This window comes from Camellia sinensis, chromosome 11, assembly GCF_055761805.1.
Source record: "Camellia sinensis isolate YWXY chromosome 11, ASM5576180v1, whole genome shotgun sequence".
Classification (NCBI taxonomy): domain Eukaryota; kingdom Viridiplantae; phylum Streptophyta; class Magnoliopsida; order Ericales; family Theaceae; genus Camellia; species Camellia sinensis.
The window spans coordinates 122,586,590-122,607,569 of NC_138971.1; the positions used below are offsets into that span (position 1 = coordinate 122,586,590).

The 20,980-nt window shown below is 40.9% G+C and overlaps 1 pseudogene across 1 annotated transcript; it reads right to left on the bottom strand.

The window, feature by feature from the left end:
* Positions 1-2,462: 2,462 nt before the first annotated feature.
* On the bottom strand, positions 2,463-16,054 carry LOC114289109 (phospholipase D alpha 1-like; annotated as a pseudogene). Its single transcript, XR_014345355.1, has 5 exons — positions 15,879-16,054; positions 15,073-15,613; positions 4,712-5,249; positions 4,104-4,667; positions 2,463-3,007 (listed from the first exon to the last, which is right to left on the bottom strand). The product of XR_014345355.1 is annotated as a phospholipase D alpha 1-like (transcript).
* Positions 16,055-20,980: the final 4,926 nt, after the last annotated feature.

A 20,980-nucleotide genomic window follows, 5' to 3' on the forward strand; every position in this document is an offset into this window, starting at 1 on the left:
ATTTCTCGTAAATGTTAGAATTGGTAAAGGAATTCGTGAAATCCGTAATCTGATCCAGTCCAATCTAATCCGGTAGATTTAGATCATTTTTTGAATTCGTAATTTAGTTCCGAATTGAAAAATTAAAAATTCGTAGTCCACATATTAGTTCTAGATTGAACACAGTTCCAAATTGAAACCGATTCGGACCATATACAAACAGCCTATATTTATATTATACACCCTGTCGCATAGTATCTTTTCTTATTCCATATAAAATCTAAACCCGCATAGTATCTTTTTTTATTGTTTTTGTTTGTTGATTTTTAGTTTTAATTTGTAATGGTCTAAATACTTATGGTGGAATCAGTTTCTTATGGTTGTTTAAATTTTAAAACAGTATGTCGCTATTATGGAAAGACATGTTGCTATTGTAAAACTAATATAATGCTATGTTTATATTTTTATGAAATTAAAATGTTCTTTATTTTTTTTTTGGTTATTTAATTATGTGAATCTGTGACCCTAAACCGATTCAATCCGTGTTTAAATGGATTAATTCGGATTGGTCCCACGATTTAAACCGACTGAATTGATTTTAATTTTTCAAAAACTATAAATAACGAAAAACTAATTCGAACCATGTACGACCCCTAGTAAAAGCCCACTCCTTAGAGCATCTCCAACGGTGAACCAAAATTTTCACCAAATTTGAGTAAAAAAAGTCAATTTTCTCAATCTGATATGGCTTGCTCCAACCGTGCATCAAAAGGGAAGGGTCGACCGACCGGTCGACCGGTAAGGCTAATTTTTTTTTTTTTTACCTGTTTGAACCTTTTTGACCGGTTTGAACCTACATATCTGAAAGGAAACCGGTCAACCGGTGGGTCAACCGGCCGGACATCCGGTTGGCCCACCTTAACGGTCAAGCATAGTGAAATACTGATATACAGAGCTTGTCCTCAGTTTGATGAAATGTTTGTTCCATTCTCATTTTGATATCAAATTGGTGAAACCATTGGAGCTTGAAAAAGTCACTTTTTCATCAAATTTCAAATCTGATGCATGGTTTGATACGCCGTTGGAGATGGTTTTAGTAAAGCAATTTGATGGTAAATAATATACACGGATGTCATGAGATGAACAAACGTCTTCAATTAAAATTTATTTCAAATTTGCGTTTTCAAAACTCGTTTTTAAGTTAAAATCATGTTGGGGGAGAGAATTTGGTTTGGTTTTGAGAGAGTAGTTTTTAAAAATTATTTTGGGGAGAGAATTTAAATTTTTTGTTGGTTTGTTTGGTTGTGTATTTTGAAAGTAGTTTTGGAGTTTGAGAATTTGGAATGATTTGATATTTTATTGTAATTGAGTAGATGTGTATGAGAGAAAAAGTGATTGAGAAGGAGAGAGGAGACAAAAAAAGTGATTGATTGATATGTAAGAGAGAAAAAGTGATTTTGAAAATTGTTTTGGAAAAATTACAAACCGAACAAGTTTTTTAGAAATTTTTTTCCAAAATCACTCTACAAAACCAAACCAAACATACCCATATAATCTCTGAAAAACAACTTAGGTTTGAGAACTTTTTTTTTATACAACATGAGATTGGTAATAAAAATAAAAATAAAAAAAGAAAGAAAGAAAAATTATTCATCACCTTAATTTTGCTCCTCCATTTCCATCTCCAATGATATAGAATTAAGGAAGGCTAAAAATGAGAGAGAGAAAAGTGTGGGTCTTAGTCACGTCATTAGGAAAGGAATTGAAGGGAAAAAAATTAGAAAATATAGTGGGACTGTAAAAAAAAAAATACTCATTAAAGAAGTCTACAAACAAATAATTCGATTTTAAAACCAACTCACAATGTATGTGGATGGATAAATTTTTTCCAAAAGTGGACATTACTAACCAATTTTGAAATATGTATTTGAAATCAATTTCTATGTTTAAAGCAAAATTATAGAGTATTTTATCAACTATCTAGTTTTTGTATCTCTTGGACAGATCCTTCATGAATTTTAGACAAAATCCACTTTACCTATTGTGATTTTGTCTGAGGACATTTCACTCTACTTCCCACAATTTTAACACTAAAACAATGAAATTTCTCGGTTTTGTGAAAACATAGAAAAATTTCCATGTTTCAATTGAAAGTGTACTTCGTTTGAAAATTTTTAACCTTTTTAGTTTGAAATTGGGGAATTGAAATTTAAAAGTAACCCTCAATTTAAAGATATCTGTGTTTTATCCTTGTCTAAAAAATTTGGAAATTCACACGAATTACGAGCATATAAGCAATTGCATAATGTGTAAAATTTTGCAGGGTTTCCCTTCTTGGTTGTATGTTAGCCAAACTCTTACTTCTATGATTGTATGTTATCTTAAAATTGTATTTGATTTTGAATTTATTAAAGAAAAAGAAAAATGAGACAAAAGGATCTTAGTCATTCCTATTATTTTAGCAATTCTACTATAAGCGCGCATTTTAATTAATTTTATTTATATTCATGTCTTAATTTACATGGATGCTTGTGATTTAAGTAAGCAAAGTTCTCCAACATAATAATTTACACAAACTTAGGACAACATTGATATTAGGTAGTGAGAAATGGAGAAAGGTATCTAGATTTGTTGCCGAGGATACGAGCTTTGGTGTCTGGGAAGAACTCAAATCCTTGCAATTTAGTTATGTTTCCATTGTCGGAGATCTCAACAGGGTACTTGAGGAGGTGACAAGGAAGGTCATCAGGGAAATCATCGCTCACGTAGTTTTTCCAATTTCGATCAGCCAATGAATTTATGGCCGTGACACATTCCAAAATTTCTAGGTGACGAAAGGCCTCGTCTACCACTCCAAGGTGTTCGTACCACAACGTAATTCTAAAACCATATATTTGTCCCATGGCAGGCTTGTTTGTTGATAAATGATGTGGTTGATAGCCTCCCATTGCAATCTCGGTGTCCCTTGCACCATCTATTGATCTCTGGTTGATGTTTGCAGATCCAATTATTATATATTCATCATCAACTGCAAGAAAATTGTAGGATTTCATGTCAACAATCTTCATGTTAATTGCTAGTAAATGCAAAACATATCTCTAATAATAATATCATTCAAGAATATTAAAATTCATGACTTTATTTATTCTATAAAACAATGACTGAAATCTAGAAATAGTAATGATGAAAAAGAAAGAAGCTAAGTCAAAAGATATGAAAAAATATTTCATGGAATGAAATTTTTTTTCTATCGCAGGATCCCACCATATCCAGACAATAATAAGCGAGTACTAAATGTACACGACGTTTGTTATGTGAAACCACATAGAAGATGAAAAACAAGTGACAATCTTCTGGTGACAACTATCATTTTCCTTCTAGGCTCTATTTGTTTGAACGTAAAAAAGAATTTCAACAAAAGTATAAGGATTATCTGTAAGTCAACTTAGGGTTGATGATCTCACCCTAAAACAAAACATGTGTTTATGCTCCAGCCTAAGTACAAAAAACTTCTATAAGGTCCAAGCCGAGTTGTTGAGCTTGAATTGAAGGGCCTCATTTGGTCAGGGCTTTGCAATATACGGTTTCACCTTGACTGGAATTTTGTAAGGTTTGCTTTCAAACAATAGAAAATAAGATCAATGAAATTATTTTACAAGTAAATGGTTTTACAAAGAAAATATTTTTCACATGTAAAATATTTTAAATCGAAATGAATGGAGCCCTAGTATACTTCAGGAAAGGAAGGGAAAGGAAAGGGAGAGATGAATCCTAGGGGGATGAGGAGCTATGCAATGAAGAAAAAAAGCATAATTAGCATAGTGAAAGTATTGATTGCAATTCATGATATATTCATGGTATTTATAATATTCTTGAACAACTTCAAGAAATGTAACTTTAGCATAAATTTTGTTTTATACATGGATTTCGTTGTAAATATTTTTCAAACAGCTTAGACACATAGAAAAAAACCACAAAAATAGTCATAGAAGACACACAAACTAGACATTCTCTTTTTTGAGTGCCTGAATGAGGATGAAATTGAGTTTTGAATTTGGTATAAAATTTGAAGTTTCAATTAGAAGTAAACTTGTTTGTGCACATGAATAGCCAATATTGCTTACCAATCATCATGTTTGCATGGACATAGATCATGAAACGCCGAGCAAGCTGAGCTCTATGATAATTAGTGTCGGGATCTGGTTTCTCTATAGGCACATATTCGCCATCCTTTTGAGCCTCTCGATTGCCAGGGCAGAAAAATGTCAAATAATCTCTAAGGTTTTCATTCATTCCCTTAGCACGAAGGGCGTCATAAATGTCAATATACATCATCTCCATCGTCCTCCTTTGCCAATCTAATATTTCTTGAACAGAAGCACTCTCAGGTATGCCTTCTGGCCACATTGGAATTACCACATAGACAGTAAACCTCTCTCCTGCTTCAATCTTGCTAACAATCTTAAGTGAGAGCTCCTTTGGTATAAGATGCAATGCACTAATGTCTGCATCCTTCATATCCTTGGAATTCCAGCCATATGAGCTTCCTACGAAGTACTGACTTTCCATGTAAATAAAATTCTTTGCTCGTCGAATAGCATTGATATAGGCATCTTGAATGCTTCGGTCAATGGTGTTACCCATTTCAGTAACCAGGCCTATTTTTGTTGTTTCCTTATGTATTGCAGATGCTTCCTCATGATTTTTGGTTGTTTTTTTTTGGTTTTCATGAGAAAGCCCTCAACAGCAGCATTGTCGATTGATCTAAATATTTGAACATTCTATGTTTCAGGATCATGTGTTGATGTAATTGGAGTCGGTGGCCGGGTAATGATTCTATCAAGCTCATTGAATGTGAGAAAGAATTTATTCCCAACTTGTTTATTCCATCTCTGCTCAAAGTTGTACAGGACATCCAAAGCAACAGGCCCTTCAAGCTTGCAATGAATGTCATGCCAGGGCTCCCTTGGACCGCCTTTTCTGATTGATGAGCCTCTAAAGTTAGGCTGATGGAAATCATGGTTATGGATATTGTCCAGAGTTTTAAACAAGGAATGATCTGGAGTATCGTACCGCCCATCACAAAGATCAATGCTGCTAACAAAACTGACAATCCTCCTCTTTTGTGAATCGTCCTCGGGCATTTCACTGTCCACCACTATTGTCTTCTGATGGTGAGTAAACATGCTTTTAATCTGAAACCCTTGGACAGTACTTCCATCATCAGAATCACGTGGGCATAAAAAACATTGTACCCTTGAGTTTCGAAATTATAGCGATCCCGGTTGTCCTTTTGCTGTTCTGTTGTATTTCGGACTCGGTTCCATGGAGTTGGTAATTGTATCTATCTTGTTGTCAATCTTTAAATTCCGTTTGTTTGAGTTTTAGGATGTGTTGGGTTTGTTTCGAACAGGTGGGTTGAACCTTGGTCTAAAATCTTGTTGCCAGGTTTTTGGTCTTTCCGCTCGAGCGGGCCCTGTTACACTCGAGCGGAGATTGTACACTCTTAGTATTTCATGTCCCTGCAAAACTTCTGCAGGTGTGATTTCTACGCTCGAGCGAGTTTCTTTACGCTCGAGCGGTTGCGCTCGAGCGGGTACTCTAGCGCTCGAGCGGGTAGTACTTTTTGGTGTAAGTTCTGGGAGGGAGAAATCTACGCTCGAGCGGACTGGTTTTCGCGCTCGAGCGGATGTACTTTATTCTTATGTCTTGGCGCTCGAGCGGACCTAGTTTTTTGTTCTTGACGCTCGAGCGTTGTGTTCTCCGCTCGAGCGGCAACGTCGTATATCAGTTGGCAGCTGGGCATTTTAAAATCACTTTTTATGTTCTCTCTCTCTCTCTCTTACTTTCTAAAAATACATTTTGAGAGTTCCTCTCTCTAGAAACTCCCTTCTCTTTAGGGTTTGATCTAGTTAGAGTGTTTCCTTTTCCTTCGGCCTTTGTAAAAGTTGGGTTGATCGTCGAGGGCTACACTTTGATCCGAGAATATTGAGTTTTGGAGCACGCTGAGTTTCTTCATCTTCTTCCCTTGGGCTCCGATTTTGAGGTAGGGATTCCTACTCACTCTTATGGTCTTTGACATAAATTTTTGGTTGTTTTGATAAAGTGTTGAAGTTGGGTAATTTTGGGACTTAGGGTTTCGAAATGTTAAAAGAGGGTTTTGTTATTTTGATTCCAAGAATGTGTATTATGAGTTTCAAAATAATGATATTGTTGTTAGTTGTTGATATATAGACCATTGGGTCAAAATTGAGAAATGGGGTAGAAAACCCTAATTGTTGTATGAATTAATCGGTATGATTAATTTGGGAAAATTGTGGTTATATGGAATTGAGTTGGAAATAATGAAATTGACTCATTATATAGTAGAATAGTGGAGTTGGATTTGTTAATCGCTCACTTTTGAAAATATTGACATTTTATCTGTTGGAGCTTTTATTATCTGTTTAGAAATAATTGCTTGGACTACCGGTGGAGGGTGGTTTTGATTATTGTAGACAATGCATGATGATTAGGTAAACTAAAACTAATCAATTGGATATGTCATAGAGTATGACGGTTGATAGAATACATTAACGTCATGTATTGATTGATTGGGTATATGACCTATGTGTATATATGTTGTGTGTATGGGAGGAGATAGGAGATGTACTCCACGGTTTAGGGGAAGATAGGGGATGGACCTCTAAATCGGATGTTGTTTGGGAGAAGATAGGGGATGGACTCCACTGATACAGCTCATATGCTTGTCAGTTAATGTGTTGATACAGCTCATATGCTTATCTCTGGAAGTGTTGATATAGCTAATATGTATATAAGTTGAAATGTGGATACAACTTGTATGCTTATCTGTTGAAATGTTGATACAACTAGTAAGTTTATCTATTACAAATTGGGAAATGTCTAATATGAGTCACTGTCTCATATAAGTGGTTGGCCAGGTTCTGAGCCGTTGATGTAAATTGTGAAATTGATAAGAAATGGAAACTGAAATGAAACATGAACATAGCGGTCATGAAATGGAAATGGATTATGAATTGATTTATGGAACTTGAACATTTATCAATTGCTAACGTCTTAGTTATTGCTCATATTGTGTCTAGCATATTTCTACTGGGCGTTGGCTCACCCTATATGGGACATCATTTTCAGGTACAGGTAATATGCCACCTCCAAAGACATAGCTTGGATGATGATGAGAGTTGAAGAATCTTTTGTTTATTTTGTTTGTATTACATGTATATCAAGCCAAGGGCTTATTTTGTATAGAGTTAGTACTCTTCTTTTGTGTAACCAGGTGTTGACTTGGAAAGCTGTAAGCCCATAGGGAATTTGCTTTTGTTGTTAACATGTAATACTATTGTAAGAACTACTCTGATGAATATAAATGGTTATTTTCTGTTATATAATTGCATGTCTAGTGACGAGTTTTATGTATTATTTCGAGGGCGTCACAACTTGGTATCAGAGCGTACCGGGTTCGAATACTTTGGGTACGTAGAAAGTGATTAGTATCACAATGGGTTTGTCTCGCTTGTTAGAGACTTATGTATGACATTATGTGTTTATTTAATAACATGTTTATGTGCCTACTTGGGTATGGGATTTAGTTTCTAGGATGTTGATTGGATCCTTGGGTTTCTGGGAGTCTTGTTGGAAAAACACTCGATCAATGCTGTTTCTAACCGGAACTCTAGTAACGCCTCGGGACTATCATTATCCAGAAATGAAATTCGTAATTGCTTATGTGATTAAGTGCTTACGTGGAGTGAATTACAGTTGTCCATGCATTAGGACGTGAGTGTTATAGTTTCGGCACATTTGTGAATGTGCTAACGGTCTTGGTTACCTTTATTAGGATGTCAGGACGAGGACGTGGTAGGCGAGGCAGGCGTGGTAGGCAGGAGATGCCTCTACCGGACGATATTCCGGCACAGCAGGAGGGAGTTGGTCAGGCCAATATGGCCGAGCCAGCGGTTCAGCAGGCTATGGGTGCCTTGGCTCGAGAGATAGTAGAAGCTTTGGGTATTCTCAGAGCGGGGAATCAGGATCAGGCCCACGCAGCTGAGGCAGGGCCTTCCTTCTTGAAAAGGGAATTCTTCCAGTCCAATCCAGATGAGTTTGTTGGGGATCCGAAGGAGCCACTTAAGGCTGACGAGTGGTTGGAACAGATGGAGAAGACGTTCGAGATGCTTGGCATCGAGGACGGGGCTTTAAAGGTAACCTTGGCATCCTTCCAGCTGAAGGGAGATGCGGGTCAGTGGTGGAAATACGAGAAGGGCAGTGTTGGTGGTGTATGGGAGGCGTTTGTGAATGCCTTCCAGGAGAAGTTTTTATCTTCAGCTACTAAGGAGAAGCTGAGGGAGCAGTTTTGCCAGCTTAAACAGCAGGGCTTGTCAGTAGCCGAGTTTGAGGCTACTTTTACTAGTCTGTCCAGGTTTGCACCTGAACTTGTGGCGTCCGAGGAACGCCGTTGTTTAGAGTTTAAGCGGAAGTTGAGGCGTGGACTCAAGTTGAGGGTTGGAGGGTTCTTTATTCAAGAGTATAGACGTCTGGTGGATGCTGCAGCTCATATGGAGATAATGATGCAGGAGGAGGATGAAGGGCAGAGAGGCTCCAAGAGGAACCAAGATGGTCAGGGTGACGGCAGGAGACAGAGGGGTTCTAACCCTCAGCAGTCTCAAGGTGGTTTGTCTAGATCGACCTTTCTAGTGCCGAGTGCGGGCTCTGGGAGAGGTAGTCAGGGAGGCTTGACTTGTTTTGCGTGTGGCTAGCTGGATCACAAGTCTTCGGTTTGCCTGCAGAAGGGAGGGGGTCAGCGAGCTGCTTCTTCTTTAGCTAGACCTCAGGGCCAGAGTCAGGACAGGGGCCAGCCTTTGTCTTGCTATCAGTGTGGTCAGCCTGGGCACCTAAAGAGGTTTTGCCCACAGTTGAGTGCCACTTTGGGCGCGTCTGGTTCTAGGCAGACGCAGGATTTTCAGCCAGCTCAGTCTGTGCAGGCCTCGAGGGCCAATCCGGGAGCTTCGTCATCCCAGTCAGTGCAGCAGTCTTTTGCTCCTAGAGGTGAGCAGGTGGATCAGGGGCCTATAGGGCGCGTGTATGCTGTTACCGCGTAGGATCTTGTACCTGCTCCGTCAGTTATGAGAGGTACCTTCTTGTTTTGCAACTCGGTTGCTAGTGTATTGATTGATACGAGTGCATCTCATTTTTTTTATCTGCTGCATTTGCATCTGTTTTGGAATTGGAGTTGGCACAGTTAGCATCTCCTATATGTGTAGTATCACCTGTTGGTGGTGAGTTGATCTTGAAACAAGGTGTTAGAGGTTGTGATATAGAGGTCGCCGACCATAGGCTTCCTTTTCCTTTTGTTGTCATGCCCATGAAGGGCTTTGATGTCATTTTGGGTATGGGCTGGCTATCGTCATACCGGGGTTGTTATTGATTGCTACCGTCAGAGGGTCACAGTTTGTACCTTGAGCGGGGAGTGTTTCCATTTCTTGGGGGATCGGGTTGGTAGTGTGTTGCCACCGATGTATGATCCGCGAGGGCAGAATAAGCTTAGTGGTCTACTTGCTAGCTTTATGAGTGGTGAGTGTGATGAGACCCAGATTGTATTGCCGAGGGTGGTTTGTGAGTATTCGGATGTTTTTTCCGAGGATCTCGTTAGTTTACCACCTCACCGAGAGATAGAGTTCTCTATTCATTTAGTGCCCGACACAGCGCCGATTTCTATGGCACCTTATCGTTTTGCCCCAGCCGAGTTGAGTGAGTTGAAGATTCAGCTCCAGGAATTGCTAGATAAGGGTTTTGTTCGCCCTAGTGTTTCGCCGTGGGGAGCACCGACCCTCTTTGCCAAAAAGAAAGATGGTGCCTTGAGATTGTGTATCGACTACCGGAAGTTGAATCGGACTACGGTTAAGAGTAAATACCCTATGCCCCGTATAGATGATTTGTTTGACCAGTTGAAGGGTTCTCGTTGTTCTCTAAGATAGACTTGAGATCGGGTTACCACCAGTTGAGGGTCAGGGAGGAGGATATTCCTAAGACGACATTCCGTATGCAGTATGGCCATTATGAGTTTCTGGTGATGCCATTCGGGCTTACCAATGTACTGGCAGTCTTTATGGACTTGATGAACCGGATCTTCTGGGAATTCTTAGATCGATTTATAGTCGTTTTCGTGGATGACATTCTTATCTATTCGCCTTCTGAGGAGGAGCACGAGGAACACTTGAGAGTGGTGCTTGAATTGCTTAGAGCCCATAGGCTGTATGCCAAGTTTGGGAAGTGTGAGTTCTGGCTAGGAGAGGTCAAATTCTTAGGCCATGTGGTATCCGGGGAAGGGTGTCTGTTGATACATCCAAGGTAGAGGCAGTGCAAGATTGGGCACAGCCTAAGAGCGTTTTTGAGATCCGCAGTTTTCTGGGATTAGCTGGGTATTACCGTCGGTTTGTGAAAGATTTCTCCAGGCTAGCTTCGCCGTTGACTAGATTGACGCGAAAATGGGTCAAGTTTGTGTGGAGTGAGACTTGCGAAAAGTCGTTCCAAGAGTTGAAGGTTAGATTGACCACCGCGCCGGTTTTGATTATTCCGGAGAGAGGGTTGGGTTATGCGGTTTATTGTGATGCCTCACGAGAGGGTTTGGGTTGTGTGTTGATGCAAGAGAGGAAAGTGGTAGCTTATGGCTTACGTCAGTTAAAAATACACGAGAAGAATTACCCTACACACGACTTAGAGTTAGCAGCAGTGATCTTTGCTTTGAAGATTTGGAGGCACTACCTTTATGGTGAGATGTTCGAGATGTTCTCGGACCACAAAAGTTTGAAGTATCTGTTTACACAGAGAGACTTGAATTTAAGGCAGAGAAGGTGGATGGAGTTCATTGAGGACTATGATTTTGAGTTGTACTATCACCCGGGAAAGGCCAATGTTGTGGCCGATGCCCTTCGTAGGAAATCCATTAGTGATGTAGCTTGTATAGCCATCCGGGAATGGGAGATGTTGGGTACGCTTGGCGAGGTTGATTTGCTTCTGGGCGAATCTGTTGAGGCTACGACCTTGTTTTCTATTGTTGCGCAGCCTACGCTTGTCACACGAGTGTTAGAGGCACAGAGAGGTGACCTTGAGGTAGAGCCCCTCCGAGAGAAGATCTCCAGTGGGAAAGTTGAGAATGGTTTGACGGCGTATCCCCACCAGAGTGTGAGATTATGAGACTGTTTGTTTGTGTCGGAGTCTTGCCGAGAGGAAGTACTCCGAGAGTTCCACCATTCACGCCTTGCGGTGCATCCGGGGGGTACTAAGATGTATCGGGATTTGGGTCGCCAGTTTTGTTGGCGGGGTATGAAGAGAGATGTGGCCGTTTTCGTATCGAAGTGCCTTACTTGCCAGCAAGTGAAGGCCGAGCATCAGAGGCCAGCGGGTTTGTTGCAACCCTTGCCTATTGCCGAGTGGAAGTGGGAGCATGTCACTATGGACTTCGTTGTAGGTCTTCCGAGAACTCAGCGGGGTAATGATGCTATTTGGGTGGTTGTAGACCGATTGACTAAGTCGGCGCACTTCATTCCTATGCGCGTGAGAGATTTGGTAGATCATCTTGCCGACTTGTATATTTGGGACATAGTAAGATTGCACGGGGTCCCAGTGACGATCGTCTCAAATAGAGATCCTCGTTTTACTGCTAGGTTGTGGCAAAGTTTGCAAAGTGCCTTGGGCACTAAGTTGACCTTTAGTACGGCTTATCATCCTCAGACTGACGGGTAGTCTGAGCGTACCATTCAGATCCTTGAGGATATGCTTCGAGGTTATGTCATTGACTTTAGTGGGACGTGGGAGAGACACTTGCCCTTGGTGGAGTTTGCCTACAACAACAGTTTTCAGTCTAGCATCGGTATGGCACCGTTTGAGGCCTTGTATGGCCGACCGTGTAGGTCTCCAGTGTGTTGGGCCGACGTGGGTGATGCACCTTTGTTGGGTCCGGAGTTGGTTAGGGAGATGACGGAGAAAGTTGAGCTTATCCGTAGGAGGCTTGTTACAGCCCAGAGTCGCCAAAAGAGTTATGCCGACCGTAGGAGGAGGCCTTTGGCATTTAAGGTAGGTGATCATGTCTTCTTGAAAATATCACCTAGGCGAGGTTTGATGAGGTTCGGGAAGAGTGGGAAGTTATCCCCTCGGTTTATTGGTCCCTTTGAGATCCTTGAGAGGATTGGCGAGGTTGCTTATCGTTTAGCTTTGCCGCCACAGTTATCCGGAGTGCATGACGTGTTTCATGTGAGTATGCTTCGGAAGTATGAGCCGGATCCGTCCCATGTATTGGATTGGACCGACTTAGAGGTTGATGAGGATGCCTCGTATGAGGAGAGGTCAGTTCGAGTCTTGGATAGACGGGATCAAGTCCTGCGTGGCAAGACCATTCCTTTGGTAAAGGTTTTGTGGAAACGTCATGGAGTGGAGGAAGCCACTTGGGAACGTGAGTTGGAAGTCCGCGAGAAATATCCGGACTTGTTTGTTGATGTGTAACCATGTAATGGTAAATTTGAAATATCGTTGAACTTTAAGAACATTATATGTGTCTTAAGTTGTAAAACATTGTGAATGTTTTGGTTAATGGAAATTTGTTATAACATTGCATATGTTCAATGTATTGTGGAAATGCAGGCATGATGTTAATGTTGCATGTATTATGGAATTGTGGAAAATGAGTTGAAATTGGTAAATTTCAAAGGAATGCATGTTGATAATGCAGGTTGTTATGCGTAATGTGAAATGTCTCTTGAAAGAGAGGGGATTGACCGGTAATGGGTCAGATTGTTTAATATTATGTTGTAGCATTGTTGAGAATGGAGAAAACCTGTTTTTGAAAAACTTGTGTTTAATTTCGGGGACGAAATTCTTTAAGGGGGGGAGGTTATAGCGATCCCGGTTGTCCCTTTACTGTTTTATTGTATTCCGGACTCGGTTCCGTGGAGTTGGTAGTTGTATCTGTCTTGTTGTCATCCTTTAAATTCCATTTGTTTGAGTTTTAGGATATGTTGGGCTTTTTCGAACAGGTGGGTTGAACCTTGGTCTAAAATCTTGTTGCCAGGTTTTTGGTCTTTCCGCTCGAGCGGGCCCTATTACGCTCGAGCGGAGATTGTACACTCTCAGTATTTCGTGTCCCTGCAAAACTTCTGCAGGTGTGATTTCTACGCTCGAGCGGCTGCGCTCGAGCGGGTACTCTGGCGCTCGAGCGGGTGGTACTTTTTGGTGTAAGTTCTGGGAGGGAGAAATCTATGCTCGAGCAAACTGGTTTTCGCGCTCGAGCGAATGTACTTTATTCTTGTGTCTTGGCGCTCGAGCGGGCCTTATTGCGCTCGAGCGGACCTAGTTTTTTGTTCTTGACGCTCGAGCGTTGTGTTCTCCGCTCGAGCGGGAATGTCGTATATCAGTTGGCAGCTGAGCATTTTAAAATCACTTTTTACGTTCTCTCTCTCTCTCTCTCTTACTTTCTAAAAATACATTTTGAGAGTTCCTCTCTCTAGAAACTCCCTTCTCTCTAGGGTTTGATCTAGTTAGAGTGTTTCCTTTTCCTTCGGCCTTTGTAAAAGTTGGGTTGATCGTCGAGGGCTACACTTTGATCCGAGAATATTGAGTTTTGGAGCACGTTGAGTTTCTTCATCTTCTTCCCTTGGGCTCCGATTTTGAGGTAGGGATTCCTACTCACTCTTATGGTCTTTGACATAGATTTTTGGTTGTTTTGATAAAGTGTTGAAGTTGGGTAATTTTGGGACTTAGGGTTTCGAAATGTTAAAAGAGGGTTTTGTTATTTTGATTCCAAGAATGTGTATTATGAGTTTCAAAATAATGATAATGTTGTTAGTTGTTGATATATAGACCATTGGGTCAATATTGAGAAATGGGGTAGAAAACCCTAATTGGTTGTATGAATTAATCGGTATGATTAATTTGGAAAAATTGTGGTTATATGGAATTGAGTTGGAAATAATGAAATTGACTCATTATATAGTAGAATAGTGGAGTTGGATTTGTTAATCGCTCACTTTTGAAAACATTGACATTTTATCTGTTGGAGCTTTTATTATCTGTTTAGAAATAATTGCTTGGACTACCGGTGGAGGGTGGTTTTGATTGTTGTAGACAATGCATGATGATTAGGCAAACTAAAACTAATCAATTGGATATGTCATAGAGTATGACGGTTGATAGAATACATTAACGTTATGTATTGATTGATTGGGTATATGACCTATGTGTATATACGTTGTATGTATGTGAGGAGATAAGGGATGTACTCCACGGTTTAGGGGAAGATAGGGGATGGACCTCTAAACCGGATGTTGTTTGAGAGGAGATAGGGGATGGACTCCACTGATACAGCTCATATGCTTGTCAGTTAATGTGTTGATACAACTCATATGCTTATCTCTGGAAGTGTTGATATAGCTAATATGCATATCTGTTGAAATGTGGATACAGCTTGTATGCTTATCTGTTCAAATATTGATACAACTAGTAAGTTTATCTATTACAAATTAGGAAATGTCTAATATGAGTCACTGTCTTATATAAGTGGTTGGCCAGGTTCTGAGCCGTTGATGTAAATTGTGAAATTGATAAGAAATGGAAACTGAAATGAAACATGAACATAGCGGTCATGAAATGGAAATGGATTATGAATTGATTTATGGAACTTGAACATTTATCAATATCTAACGTCTTAGTTATTGCTCATATTGTGTTTAGCATATTTCTACTGGGCGTTGGCTCACCCTATATGGGACATCATTTTCAGGTACAAGTAGTATGCCACCTCCAAGGACATAGCTTGGATGATGATGAGAGTTGAAGACTCTTTTGTTTATTTTGTTTGTATTACATGTATATCAAGCCAAGGGCTTATTTTGTATAGAGTTAGTACTCTTCTTTTGTGTAACCAGGTGTTGACTTGGAAAGCTGTAAGCCCATAGGGCGTTTGCTTTTGTTGTTAACATGTAATACTATTGTAAGAACTACTCTGATGAATATAAATGGTTGTTTTCTGTTATATAATTGCATGTCTAGTGACGAGTTTTATGTATTATTCCGAGGGCGTCACAGAAATTCATATACTATTTCTTGATTGTTGGTTGCCACCAAACCATCTGCCCTCAATGCCTTAACTGATGTTCTGTCGTCCTAGACAAGCATAAGAACTCTCACACCTTCGTCTGCCTTTTTCTTAAGCAGATCACCTAGAGTAATGTTTCCTTGTGGTCTTGGCCTCTTCGGGTCTCTTATCAAAGTGATCTTAGTATATTTAGACCAACTTGTAATGTAAATCAAGTGTCTTGCATTAGTGACTGCGTCAAAGATATGCTCCCAGCATCTGTGAGGCTCATAAATTTTGCCTTCGGAAAGATTGAATTGGGAGGTAATCAAATCTAGGACATGGGCATCTTGATATAGTGTAACTTTGCAACTCTCTCTCTGCCTGAAGAATGTATAAGGGACTCCTCCAAATGAAGGAGTTTTGATTCCCTGAGTCCAATTACAGTCTTTAGTGACATCAAAAAATTTCAAATTGACATAGATTTTAGGACTTCTATATATTGGGTGATTTTCTTCATCCACGATGTCAAGAAGTCTATCCACCTCATACCTAAATGGCCCTATTTGGTAGAGCTGTGGGAAAGTGCTTATAGCTTATGCCTCAACAGCTTATAGCTTATAACTTTCAGCTTAAGCTGATTTCCAGCTTATTCTTAAAGCATCTCCTGCCCCACTCAAAGAATAAGCTGATTTCTGACTTCCAAAAAGCTATAAGCTATAAGCTATAAGCTATAAGCTAAACTAAACACATCAAAATAGCTTAAATTAAGCTGAAAGCTGAAATAAGCTGTAATTAAGCTCTGCCAAACAGGCACAATATAATGTCCTTGACAGGCAAATAAGCTCTTCCAATTAATGTTTCCCCAATTGCATTACCATCTTTGATTGTGAATACAACATTAGAAATCTTATGAGCACAATAGATGCAAAAGGACTCATTCCAACGAGGATGGGAGTGTTCATTTGTTATCATTCTGGTCCTTGCAACCCTAGCCCTGTATAAATCAACAATTTCATAGAGTCTTGAACCAACATTCTGTTCAATATGTTTGATATTCATCAAAAGAATATTATTTCCCAAATCAAAATTTAATACTGAATTTAACAGAAGGCATACCTCAGGCTGACGAAGCACCAATCTCTTGACTTGTGATAAAAAATTCTTCTCTTTCTTTTCTGGAGCAACAGCCTCCAGATTTCCAGAGAGTGATTGGAGACAAAAATAAAAAGTGCATGAAAAAATTTAGAAATCGAAAAGCAAGAGCAATTAAAAGACTAAATGCATGATTAATTAGGATGACAAAATACATGAAACAACAAGTGTTTTATAGAAGATAAGAGTCATGGCAATAGAAAATGAGAACTGATAAAAATGCTATCTATCCAATATGAATTCTTATCCAAATGATATGTATTACCTGCTGTTATTGCTTAAAGAAGTGGCAGAGAATTAATAAAAGAGTCAGAGGGTTTTCTTTCATAGACAAAATGGAAAAGTTAAGTGCATTATACAGTAAGCAAAGATTTGAATTGAGACCATTGTCCTGGAATAAAATAACAAAACATGCTAATAAAAATGCCTATTTTGTATAGAAATGCACGATAAACGCAAAGAGGACATCACCTCTTTTTCTTTATGCTTTTATGTCACGGGTATATGACACTATATTATTTTTTTTCATTATTTCGTTAGTGATTCTTTCCAAACAAAGAATCGGTCATGAGTATCCACATGAGTAATGATACAAAAGTGTGACAACAAACAAGTGATACATAAAATTTCTCTAACAAAAACTAGCATATATGCATGCTATTCACATTGCAATTAATTTTAGGTTTATGCTTCTTCTGCTTAATTTATAAGATAACAATAGATGATGCTTAATTTATAAGATAACAATAGATGATGATACAAAGTGGCACATATCAGATTCATTCTACTTGATTAGCAAACAAAAATAAAATCATAATTATTTATTTGGTTTACTAGAATAAAATGAAATGCAATAATCATTCTATCCATTCTCACATTTGATTTAATAAAAAATTCAAGAAAATGTATTGCAAATAGAATCATCATCCACATCATTTTTTCTTGTTTTTGTCTGTGTGGGGATATATTTTTTGAGAACCAACACATGGCTAAGGTGACGCCGACGTGTCAGCCGAGGTGCCACATGTCCTGGTCATGACGCCGAGGTTATCTCGGCGAGGCCGAGGTTATCTCCGAAGATATCGGAATCCGAGATAAGCGGATAAGGCACAAGAGTCCTAGCATAGAAGAAGACTTCAGTTAGGAAAGGATAAGACTCTTAGAGAGTTTATCCCAATCCTACTGGGAATCCAAGATTAGCAGTAATCCTAAGTCCATTAGAGCTAGGCTCCTATTGGGACTAGGATTGTGTTGGCTATAAAAGAAAGGCACCCCCATGGGTCTAAGGTACGCAATTTATATTTTGAATAGTGAGTTTAGCACTATTAATTATCTTTGAGAGATATACTGACTTGATCGTCAGAGTGCCCTCGGGTGGACGAACCACCACCGGAATATTCTCTTTCTGTTGCAGGTTAGCCAAGTGTCATCTATTCTGCCAGTGTTCTCCAGCTGAATACTGAGTTGGGCAGTGTGATTGGAAAATCACTCATACAATTTGGCGCCGTCTGTGGGAAAGAAAGGAGAATAAATAGCCAGTAACGGACAGAAGGAAAAGATTGGGGACGACACTACTGCTGGGAGTGGGAGACCTATTGACCTTGATATCACAGGAGACGAATGCAACGCAAAAACTTGTGACCAAAATCACGGAGTGAAAGACGTCGGCCAGACTGGTGACGCACCAAAGAAATCAGATCGAAGTGGATACTACAACGAGGACAACCTCCAGGTATGGAAGGATAGGTGCCTATGGAGGGACGAAGAGGTAAAAGAGATGACAAACAAATTGGTAGACCTGCAGTTGGTCGTCAATTTCATGATATAAAATAACGTCATGCAGCCACCGTTCCCGCTGCAGGACATGCTGATTCCAGCGGCCAATGCCCAGAAGGGAGGGCAGAAAACAATCCCCGTAGCCCCTCAGCACAACGGGAGCGAAAGATACTCTCACCGACCTTCTAGGGAAGACGGACGAAGAGAGTTAAGAAGAGAAGAATCACGGAGGACGCATCGCACAAAGGAGGTAGACCCCAAAGGACATCGGAATGTTCAGGGGCAAGCGCTGTGCTTCGACACAACTCATGGAGAAGGGTCGAAGAGGACTCACCACGAAGCTGAAAGTAGTGCACCAAAAAGACTGAAAGCAGGAGATAGCCGAGCTCTTGGGCGGACAAAGGAGGACTTAAGAGATTACCTCAAGAGGAAACAACAGAATGCCTACGCCGAGGTAACCTTCCCAGATAAGCCGAGGACACCATTCTCGGTGAAATTGGACAGGTTTGAGGCGCCAAAGAGATTCAGTATGTCGAGGTTTCAAATATACGATGGTAAGTCAGACCCCAACTTCCACGTTGGATTATATTTGAACTCAATGGCATTGTATAGTGGGAATGAGCCGTTGCTTTGCAAAGTGTTCCCCTCATCCTTCGGGGAGATTGCATCAGATTGGTTCCACAAACTACCTAATGGAAGCGTGAAGACTTGGGAAGGCCTGGCCGAGATGTTTGTGGCCAGGTTCGTGACAAACAAGCTGCAGCCATTAAGGGTGGACGCATTGATGGCTCTGAAAATCAGCAAGGATGAAGGCCTTAGGGCCTATGCAAAAAGATACTATGAGGTGTTCAACCGAATATCCGAATGCAATCAAGAGGTGGCGGTCGTATCTTTCAAGAACCGCCTGAAAGACAACTGTCCACTACAAAAGTCTTTGGCAAAGACATTGCCAAAAAGTATGGAAGAGCTCATGGCGAGAATCGAGAAGTATGCCAGAACCGAAGAAGACACGTCGGGGACTAAGGAGATAAAGCAAGAGAAAAGAAACGGCTCACCGAAGCGAGGCCAAGGTAACAATGGATCAAGCAAACAAGAAACAGAACTGAGGGCCACACAGGCAGTAACAACTGTGTTTTGAATCCCGATTCCAAAGTCCTGGACCGGATTCGGAACCAACCCTATTTCAGAACACCAGCGAAGGCACCAGGAGAGTTTATAGGAAGGAACATTGGCAGACATTGTGCTTACTACAATGAAGATGGGCACATGACTCAGGGTTGTAGAGCCTTGAAAACACACTTGGAAGAACTGGTGAGGCAAGGCCATCTGAGAGACCTCGTCGATGAGGCCAGAACAAGGGAAGAACAGGCAAGATTGCCTTAGGCGCCAGCAGCCCTGCCTCCCCCAGCACCACAACCTCAGGCAGGAGGACCTCGGGTAGTCAATACGATTCACTCGAAGGTCAACGAGAATGAAATTAGGGGGGAGACCTAGAAGGTGAAGCACCTGCAACATGTCTACCAAGTCGGGGAGAAAAGACATCGGGCAGAGGAGCGCCAAGGACCAATAGTGTCCTTTTCAGAAGCTGACCTTGAGATGGTACAGCGTCCGCATAATGATGCCTTGGTAGTATCCCTCCAGGTTGGGAAGTGCCAAGTAAAACGCATCCTGATTGACCAAGGCAGCTCTTGCGACATCATGTACGTTCGATGTTACAAGGAGCTTGGCCTTCACCCAGACGATATGGAGCAATCCAATAGCCCAATGGTCGGGTTCAATGGAACGCCGACATGGCCACTGGGAACAACCAGCTTGGAGGTGCAGGCAGGCACCAGGAAGGTAACAACAGAGTTCACCGTAATCGACACACCCTCCCCTTACAACATTATCTTGGGAAGGCCATGGTTGCATGCAATGGGGGCTGTTCCCTCAACACTACATCAACTATTGCGGTTCCTAACAGAGCATGGGATTAAAGAGGTCAGAGGAGATCAGTTGCAGGCAAAAAATTGCTCCATGGCAGCAATAAAATCCACCTGCAGCATTCGAGAACCAAAAAAGACAGAGATCGAAGACGAGGACGTGGAGGTCCTAGAAGATGTCGGCAAGGAGCCAGCCGAGAAGAATGAAGAAACACTAAAGAAAATCCTCATCCAGGAAGGGGATGAAGAACGCTTCTTTCTTCTCGGCTCGGGCTTAGCCGAAGAAGAGGAAAAAGAATTGGAAGCTTTTTTGAGAGAAAACATTGAGGTGTTCGCATGGACGCCTTACGAAATGCCAGGTATTGACCCCGAGGTCACTTGCCATAAGCTGAATGTTGACAGGTCGGTCTTCAACGAGCAAGAAGACCGATGTTGGTACACGTCGAAGCAGTGGAAGAAGAAATAGATAGACTTCTCGAGGTCAGGGCCATTCGAGAGGTAAATTACCCGACATGGCTATCAAACACAGTAGTGGTGAAGAAGAAGAACGGTAAATGGAGGGTCGATGTAGACTTTACCAGTTTAAACAAAGCCTATCCCAAAGATAGCTTTCCTCTACCCAAAATTGACCAGCTGGTTGACGCCACTTCACGGCATGGAAGGATGAGCTTCCTGGATGCCTACAGGGGGTACCATCAGATAGCCATGTACCTCCCAGATGAAGAGAAGACTGCGTTTATCACCCCAAAAGGACTGTACTGCTACAGAGTGATGCATTTTGGGTTAAAAAATGCAAGAGCGACTTACCAAAGGTTGGTAACCAAGATGTTCAAACATCTAATTGGCAGAACGGTGGAAGTCTACATCGACGACATGGTCGTGAAGACCAAGGAACCCGAAGGACATCTGGCCGACCTCAAAGAAGTATTTGAAATCCTTAAGACATATCGGCTCCGACTCAATGCCTCAAAGTATGCATTTAGAGTTGGATCTGGTAAGTTTTTAGGATACCTGGTGACCAGAAGGGGCATTGAGGCCAGCCCAAATCAGATCAAGGCCATCCTAG